Here is a 9488-nt window from a genome sequence, read left to right as displayed (position 1 = left end):
AAGGACTTGGTAAGAAACCGCAGCTACTACTGCTTTGTCCGCCGTATCGCTGTAGTCGTTTGCTATAGTTTGCTATTATATTGGCCAGATCTTAGACCGCACCGGAAGTGAGGAAGCTTCTTAACATAAAGTGGAAATGATTTCGGCGTTTTTCGAATCAATTGAAAGCCGCATAAACTCCACGAACTTTTGAATGGAACGATCAATAGGCGGCGGTCGTCGGTCGTTGTACCGAAAAGAGGGTATCATTCGCTGTGGTTAATTAAACGGTTGTGGAGCTAAGTAAAAAAGGTGCTACCGGACGAAACCCACAAGAATTGTGCGACTTCCTTGATCTGCGCCATAGTTGTGGTAGCTTTAGACCGGCCTTCGTACCTCAGAGAAGCAGACGTTCGGCATAACATCGTGTCGATGTTTTGTGAGTTTCGATGCAAGCTTCTTCCAGATTCATTCCCACCTTTCTGGTGTGCGATAATCACATTGCTGGTACTTATCTTAAGCAATCGATCGAAACCAATTCTTCCCGCATTGGCGGTGTTCGATCTGATACCATATGTTTCCGTTTCAAACTGATCTTCGTCCGTATGATCTTGGCTTGGCTTGGAAAATTGGTTCATGTACGCCGAAATTGTGTCGAAGTGAAACTCCGTAGGAATGTGGTCCGTTCTCCCGAGGTGTTTCTAACCACACTCCTCCACGGCCTCCCGGTTACTCACCCTCCCCACCCACTAAAAGGGGGCTAGCAAAAATAGCTACCAGGTTCTAGCGACGGCTAGCGCAACAGTTGTGCGCTGGTAGGATTAATTGAAATTTATCGTTTTCGATCAATCAAACCGCAAGGGCAAAGAGAGACCCCGGTGTTGAACCGGTTTCTATTTCCACCCCAGGACCGCACGGCGACCGGTCAGCTCGGAACACGTGTGTCCAAAACTTCAAAGTCCGGCTCAAATGCTAGGAAAAACAAACCGGATCGACAACTCGAAACCACGAAACCAAATAAAAAACCGAACTGACTCGCCACAGAAACTGCAGGAATGCAATCCGTGCCATTTCTCGCCGGCGCACCCTACCTTATTCCCCTCCTTCCAGCCCAAAGTGTGGACCCGCTTGACGAAGATGAATTCCCTTTTCGACAACAATTTGTTATTAATAAATCAAAACGCAAATCACCGTTCCCGAGGAGTACGTTGGGAGGGAAAAGGCCTGGTTTGTGGAGGGACTAGAACTAGGCGCAGCATTTAGTATTGAAATTTATTTCAATAAACAATCGTGGACGAGACTGTCGTACCGGGTTCTGGGACCGTTTAACCTGCACTTTCCTCGAGTTTGCCTTCTGCGCTGATCGGGAAGATGGTTAGAACGATAGTACTAGCACCAACTGGAGCCGCTCGTCTAGCTGCGGCGCACCAGAAGAAGTCTTTAGTCGCGACGGAACTTAGACTGGGCAATCGGACTTCGCCGCAAGCGCAGGCGCATAAATAAACAATTGTTTTCCGATTGGCATAATTTACCATCCGATAGGAGAAGGCCCTCGAGGGAGGAAAGGTTCTCGATCGTGCTCACCCTCGTGGCGGTACATTGAATTGTAAATCGAGCGCTCGCTTGTGGGGAGCGGAAGAATCGCTGAACTCGTTACCAACCGGTGTGTGTATGTGAGTTGAGGTGGTCTATTTTTAGCGTCACTCCCCTTTCCTGCTAAGGCTTCACGTGACGCCATCTGCCGGCCGGATGTTTGCAGTCCCGAAGCAATGGCTGTCAGATTGATCTCGCCTTGACAGCAGTTTGTCACTTTTGACCATCCCATCATGCACCATGCACCACTCCTAATGAATCATAAAGTTTTCCACTTTTTCCAGCCCAAACGCAGATAGATCGATCAGTGCCTACGCCCGATGCTGCCTCGAGGACGGGAAGCAATAAATATTTAATGGTATCAATTTATTGCACCGAAGGTATCTATTCCCACTCATACATACAAGGCTGAACCAGGCGGCTCGTTAGGGTAAACAGAGTTCTACCTCACGGGGTTCTATCCCGGCTCCGGCGAAACCCCGGAATGGTGCAATATTTGCAGAACAATCGGAAGATTTATCAGCGCCTCGACGACGGGGAAGCTCTGTTGCTTCGGTGCTATAAAGGCAAATCATTACTCGAGCAAGGCCCCACGGTAGCTAACTGGTTCATTAAACGGATCCGATCGCTTCCTGTAGTGACCAGTGGGCGTTTCTTGTATTTGCTCCACCATGACGGTCGCCGAGGGAATGAAGAGAATATCGTTCGATTTCGGTGAAGCCACCTTGTACAAACGCAGTAAAAATAATCGCCAGTCAATTCCGTCGCTAATAATTACTCTTTTAATTAGTCGCGGTGGCTCCGTCCTTATCAAGGATGCTGGTACCACGGAATAGACAAGGAACGCACAAACGAAAGAAAACACATGCTGAGTGAAGGAAAGGGACGAAAAGTTATTAATTAACAATTAATGGTAATGATAGCTACGCCAAGTGTGGTAATTATTTAAATCAGACGACAACCATTTACAGTTTCGTTTGAAGCCGATGCGACCGGAACCGGCCATTCGTGGCGACATTTAAAAGCACTCGCTCACACGATCTCATCCTTAGTGTTGAGCGTTTTATTGAGCGAGACCAACGAACTTTGGATTTTTTTTCACCGTTAGCGAGTGATGTTGTTCCGAGTAGCGTTTCATAGGATCTGAAAAACACACTCATGGGTAGAAATTCTTGGAATGTGTCATAAACAGCTAAGAAGAAACCAATTTGTGAAAAAATAACACAAAAGGTGATAATCGAACGATCCTCGTCAAGTGTGATGTCAAACAAGCGAATGGAATGGAAAACTTTCATGTAACGAAGGAGAATAGCGCTTATAAATATTACCACGCCGTCCGATCGCTGTTGATTGTTCTTGAAATAATGTGATTACCATCAGGAATGCCCGCAATCCTGTAGCGTATAGGTTTCGCACGATCCTTATCAATTAAAATCCAATCATTACCAATTACAGCTTGCCAGGTGACGCCCTCCCTCTCTCTCTCGCTTGTTCTGTATCTTCCTCTTTTCCTCGGACAGTTTTCCCTCGATTGGATACAACACTTCAACCTTCCCGAAGAAGTTTCATATTCTGGCGTGTTTGTTTTCCTTTTCTTCTTTCACTTTTCCCGCGGCCGTACCGAGAGAGTTTGATTGATAGCAAAATAATGACAACTTTTTGCGCTAAAAATAAAACACTCTCCCTTATCACCGCGTGGCTTATCTACGATCAGCGAGGCCATCAATCATGCGAGTCTCGATGGTCCCGTTCCGAGTCGACTCGACCTCCAAGATGATCCGATCATACACTGTTCTGGATCGAGCCTGGGGTCTATCACTATTCATGGGGGATCCACGCTGGTGCACTTCTAAATATAGTGTGCACGCCGTTGGGAGCGCATCGGACGTGTTTTGTACTTTTCCTCTGCGCCCGTTTAGAACTCAAGTACCCATAAATCCCTCTAGGGGTCCGCACGTCAATCAAAAATCGAGCGAAAAGCGAAACCGGTCGGAAAGACATACTCCAGACCTCTGGAGACCTCCAGTCTAATCTCTCGCGCGACGCTACGTTTGGATGCTGGAAGATCGTTTATCTTTTTGCTGTTGGAGTCGCGTCGGTTGGTCGGCGGCACAAAACAAGAAACCAAATTGCATTCTTCAGATGCGTTGCCAGTGTTGGAAGATTCTTGCTGTGGTTTTTCTTTATTCTTATGCCCTTTCTGTCTCGAAGCACAAACGCACACACGCGATATTTTCCATCGGCGATGCACTTCTAAAGTCCCGAACAACTCCCTAGGGGAGCGGGGAATGAACGCGATCGCACGCGATCATGATGCCCGACGCACAAGATCGAGAAGCGAAGAAGAACTGAACGAAACCTGCCACAAAATCGACCACGGACGTCACCTGCGACGCCCGGTCGCTTAAGACGAGCCAATGAAGATTGATTTGACTGATATGAAGTCAACTGAAGTTCGCCTTGCCAGTCCGCGGATCCTCCCGAGCGATTCCACAACCGTCTGCGCGGTGGAATGCCGAGTCGATCCTTTTGTCGGCTTCCCATTCCTCAGTCATTGCAGGATTTCCACGTCGTCAACCTCCTTTCAGCGAGGTGCACCACAAGACGGTCGCCCTCGACGAGCTGACCATGAGCAGGGGAATCAATAACGGCTATGGCTGGCCGCGATCGTGCGTACACACCGTTCGATGGCACAGGTTATGAGTGGAACGTGCTGGTATCTTGAGCTCTTCAATATCTCCCTGCGTCTTCACGAGGGCTCGCAAAATCTCGATCAACCGATCAACACCGGTGTAGGTTCTCTGTCTAGCCTTCACAAGCGTGTTTGATAGGATCCGATCGGAAGGGATAGGACTTATAGACACAGTTGGGTTCCGATGACCACCGGAGGTGTTCCTCAATTGATTCCTGTAGCAAACCGCAGATTGTGTGTGGAGGAATTCCTGACACCTGCTGTCAGTCTCAGATATGAACACAAGCACACAAACAGAGCCATGCAATATCAAGAAGGTGTCAGTGAGTTCAAGGATGACGAAACTCATTCGCCTTTGTTGACTCTTTCAGCGCGGAACTTCGCCTCTGCGTTCGGAAAACAATTTCATTGCTTTTAATTGCCCATCTCATCATGTCATAATTGTAAATGGATAATAAATGGCTCCGCAGAGATGCTGGGGAGCCTTTGATAGCTGCCTGACCATCATTGGAGTCATTCGAGCCTGATTCCTCCAAACCGACCCAGCCTAGTACTTATAACGATAATTAACATATGACGAACGGCTCTACAGAGAGGGATCGAACCGGCTCTAAATAGGGACACTCTCCATCGCTAAAGAGATGTGAGGAGTCTCTGGACCTGCGTGTCCTAAATTCGCTGTGGCTGCACAATTTTACTAACCTCAATCCGTTGAGACTTCAGGCGCACGGGAGGAATGTCGGTCACATAATCCGCAGAAACCGCGATCTTGTGATGTAACGCACGCTTGCACCTCAGAATGAGGCTCCACCATCGTCCGGGCGTCCACCGAACCGAAACAAGTTTGTCCCGAGAGTGCGCGGTGGCTTCAGGCTCCTAAAGGGGGTTCGCAGGTTTTGCGGTTTCTGCGGTATACAATCTTGCGCGATTAAACCGGACACACACACACACACCGGGACCAACGGTGGGCGGGAGGAAAAAGGTTGGAATGCTGGGAAACTACAGTTGCTTATCCTAAATTCCGACCGCGGAGTCTCGTCGGTACTCCAAAAGGGTTCACGCAGGGTCCCTAGCGCGGTCATCTCACCTCAGTGACTTTACTTTCAACGAGATCAGGTTGGATAATGGATTAAAGCAACAGACGCGAAAGATGAGGAATGGAGAACCCAAGAAGAAGTAAAAGAACCGACGCCATAACAATGCAACGAGAAACAAAAACGAATGTTGTTCTGTCCACCCTAAATCTCGCACTCCGGTGCTGGGTGTGCTGCGGTGTGTGTTTGCTCAAGCCCAAAAGCCCATTCAATGTGTCAAAAATGGGTGTTCGAACATATTCCTTCGGAGTGTAGGCCGTCCGAGCAGACACACGCTAGGCTTAAGCAATAAATAATTCATACTCCTTCTCAAAAGGCGCATGACCCATATTTAACCCGCGCCCAGACAGGCATCGGGCTGCTGAAGGGTGTACACCACCTCTAATTCCCTCTTCCCAACCTCTTTCTTTAGTTTTAGGGTATACCGAGGCCCAAAAGTGTCAACTCATGGTTTCTCACCCGATGGGCTTGCCAAATGCGACATCCTCCGACTCAGGAGGCTGTGAAATTGACAAATCCCGTATGAATGGCGACCCACCACGGGTAAAGTGTAGTTGGTTAATTGAAATAGAAGTGGGCTCCCCAAGCCCTTCTCGAACCTGGGGTGAGTGTGTGACAAACATAACACCTGCAGGGAACACACTCTCGAGTCAAACTGCACCACAGAGGTCACCAGGCGTTGGAAAGTATTTAATGCAAGGGAGAGGCGAAAAAGAAAGCTGTTCCGTAGTGATCTTCAGGCCAAACACTTCAGGCCACCCTCGAACAAAAGACCGTTAATTTCAAATTGAATCTCTCCACCTTGGAAAGCGTAATGGAAATGTATCCCGTTTGCCATTTTCTCGCATTTCCCAAATAATCTGGCCCGCGGCACCAGAACCGTTCTGACTACTGACCCACATACTGAGCGCTCGACGCATGGATGGATCTATTTTTGAAAGCACGTTTTTCAACACCTTCGGCTAGCCGAAGAACTGGAACACCGGAACCACCGCCGTCGGGTAACGTTGTGCAGTAGAACGGAACGTTTCGGAGGAGAGGTTGCATTAGACCTATTCCTATTCTTTCCTCCGGAGTAATTGAGTTGAAAGCAATCAAAGAGTTCCCTCGAGGCTGAAATACAGCACCACGTTCTTTACAACCGAACGCCGTTCTTCCAACATGTTCACGTGTGGTCCAGTGAAAAACAAAAGAGTTGAAGAAGAAGGGAAATTAAATGAACAATGATGGATCTCCTACCAGGAACATCGTCCGAGAGTCCATTATCTGCCACTGTGTCGTGTGTTAATATCTTCGTTAATCTTCGCTGCTGTAACTCGTTCACTCGTTGAAAGGTGAGAATTTTGGGAAAATATGAATTCTTTGATTCCTTTCCTCCCGAGTCACAACACGATACAAACGGTGGCCAATTGTCGTCCGCTACTGTCTTCACCATCTCCTCCGGGTTTCCCTACAAGAAGGTACCTTTCGGAGAGAAGGAAAGCACCCGTGGTAAACCCCTGGGGAGGGCCATGGTGTCTAGTTATTCTACGTCTAACTGTTATGTTCCGGAATTAAAACACAAACACACAGTTTCGAGCGAAACAGAGAAGGAGAGCGGTTGCGAAAGCGGATCGATGTTCAATGTTTCGCCCAAGCGATGCGGTTGTGGTTCCGTAACGTTGTTCCCAGCGAAGTTGGAACATGCTGACGCGAAACAGTTAATTGCTGGTCTTTTGAATTAAATTTACACGGATTTTGTTTTCTACTGTTTGGAAGAGATAGACCTCCCGCCGGGGGAGGGATCTCTGATGCAATAGAAAGACACACACACACTTCCCGATGAGGTCCAATGTTGTAGCCTTGTCTATCTGGAAGTTGGACCTTTAAAATCTATCGCAAGGTGATACGCAAGGTTCGGCAGTCCATTTCTTTTCAAATGCTCATGCATACAAATAGGAACATTATGCTAAATGTGTTGCTCGAAAAACACTGACCTTGATTTTAGATTTCAAGTCCTCCACGCACGTGATCATGCCCGCGTGATAGTTCGTGTACCGTTCCTTCGAATGGGTTCGGGTTGGCCTGAGATGAAGGTTTCTAGGTTCATTCGGCGACTTCTTTGGTTTGGCTCCGTCTTGCGTCGTGTCCTATCGATAGCTTCCGATCGGGCTGAAGAGACAAGAAAACAAACCTGTGTCTAGTGCAGCCGAACAAAGCACGGTGAAAGCGGCAGTAGTGTGCATAAAAACACAAACGTATTTCACCAACCTGGAGAGGATTATTAATTTACCCCATGCGTCGATGGGGAAGCGTGAACTAGCGCGCCCGCCATTACCCATTTTCCTCCGTGGAGGTAATTTTTCCTTCCTCCCAGGCGAAGGTGCTCCAAAATTTATGATAATGTCCAGCGTGCGCCTCACTCCCTACGTTTTGCCCGTTCAATCAAATGCGGGCAACGCCATTAATCTTCTCCATCGGCCGCTCTGGTTGCCTATTAGTTTTCCCTTTTTGCCGAACCGGGCAAGGGCTGTCCGCGCTCTGTAAAACTCATCGGTGGCGTACAGTACACACCGACTGTTTGTGGATGACCGAAGGTCCGTGAATAATCTGTGCGTCCGCAGCCGAGAGTGGCGCTGGTTTTCGGGTTTCCACAAAATCTCTCTCCCCGAGTAAGTAACGCGACCGGCTAACTTCATTAGCTGTGACGAAACGTGTGTGCCGTGGAGCTGGCGGTAGAATCAGGTCGGAAAAGTGAGTCAATTTTCTCGCCAAAAGCCGTGCCGGGAAACTGGAAAACGCAGAAAGTGATCCGTATCTGCGCCAACTGGACCGTAGGGAATCGATTAAATGGAAGACGCGCGGGGGTTCCTCGTGGATCTTCGCCGAAAAAAAATCATCGGAAGGTATTCTAGGGCAAACGTGCGTCTCTTTTGAAGCGCGGGCTCAAGATGTGTGACCTAATCAACGTGACAAAACGACGGTCGGTCGGTTGGAGAGAAAGTTTTATCATCCCGGCGGAAACAATGCGAACGGGGTAGCACATTAATCGGTCCAGTGCACGCGCCGCGTCCACTTCGGAGTCAGTGGGCCAGACACAAAGTTACCGAATACCGTCAACAGCTGCCGAGCTAACGGGAAACGAAGTTGGATTGAATTCCCCAAAATTCAGATCTACAAAGACTCACGAAAGAAGGAGCTAGGTAGAATTTGTGCCTACAGTCCTAAGCAGATGAGGACCCAAACGACGGACCTATTTTGTCATTTCTTCACTGATTCGATCTGACGCAGAATCGTTTATCTCCGAACCAGCTCGGATGTCCTCCGAGCGATAAAATATGGCTCCTTCAGATTTTTATACGAATCAGGTTTACGACAACGGTGACCATTAAGACAATTTGTTTGGAACTTCCCCAAACCGACGAGGTGTCGCCCGCGTTCACCTTACGGCCCAGATTTCGGCAAACGGCGTATACGACCCAGTTTTAAATCCATCCCCAAAATTGACTCTAATTTGTCACAATCACTCAACCACCATTTGGGCCTTTTGGACGTTCGCTCCGGGCTTCGGCCACCTTCCAAAACTCAACTTGGTCCTTCGCTCCAGAACACTCGATCGCTCCCGATCGCTCCACGTGCGTCAGTGTTACGCGGACGTAACGAAACGACCGTAAACGAGCCAAACAAACCAATTCCGAACCGGAGGCCCCAGTTTGAGGGGCCGTTAAAGTACTGTTATCGGGTGTTGCCTGTCTGACTTCCAGACGATTCCCGAGGTAGAGCAGTGCCATTTCACATACGAAACCGGCAAGATGATGATTATTGGTTGTTACCTCCATTTGTTCGACCGTTCGCTCCTTGCGAGACGGACTCCCCAACTCAGGGTCTGGTTCCGGTGCGTTGGAGAACGTCAGTTTCCGCTGGCAATGGCGTGCATCTCCAGCGTATGGCCGACAGCTCGCGCGTCTATGAATATCTCTCCCCCGAATCGAGGTGTTCGTTATCGCCATGGTCATACCGGTGTCATTTTTGCACGTCGTAAAACTTGCCAGCGCAGGAATCCTTGTTACCGGTCCATAAACCCCGTATCAGTGTTCGATTATCTGCAGCCCTATCAAGAGACCGGGGTGGATAAAGTCTGCATATTGTTA

This window comes from Anopheles coustani, chromosome 3, assembly GCF_943734705.1.
Source record: "Anopheles coustani chromosome 3, idAnoCousDA_361_x.2, whole genome shotgun sequence".
Classification (NCBI taxonomy): domain Eukaryota; kingdom Metazoa; phylum Arthropoda; class Insecta; order Diptera; family Culicidae; genus Anopheles; species Anopheles coustani.
The sequence above is the reverse complement of the archived record's forward strand: the minus strand, read 5'-3'. Positions refer to the sequence as shown.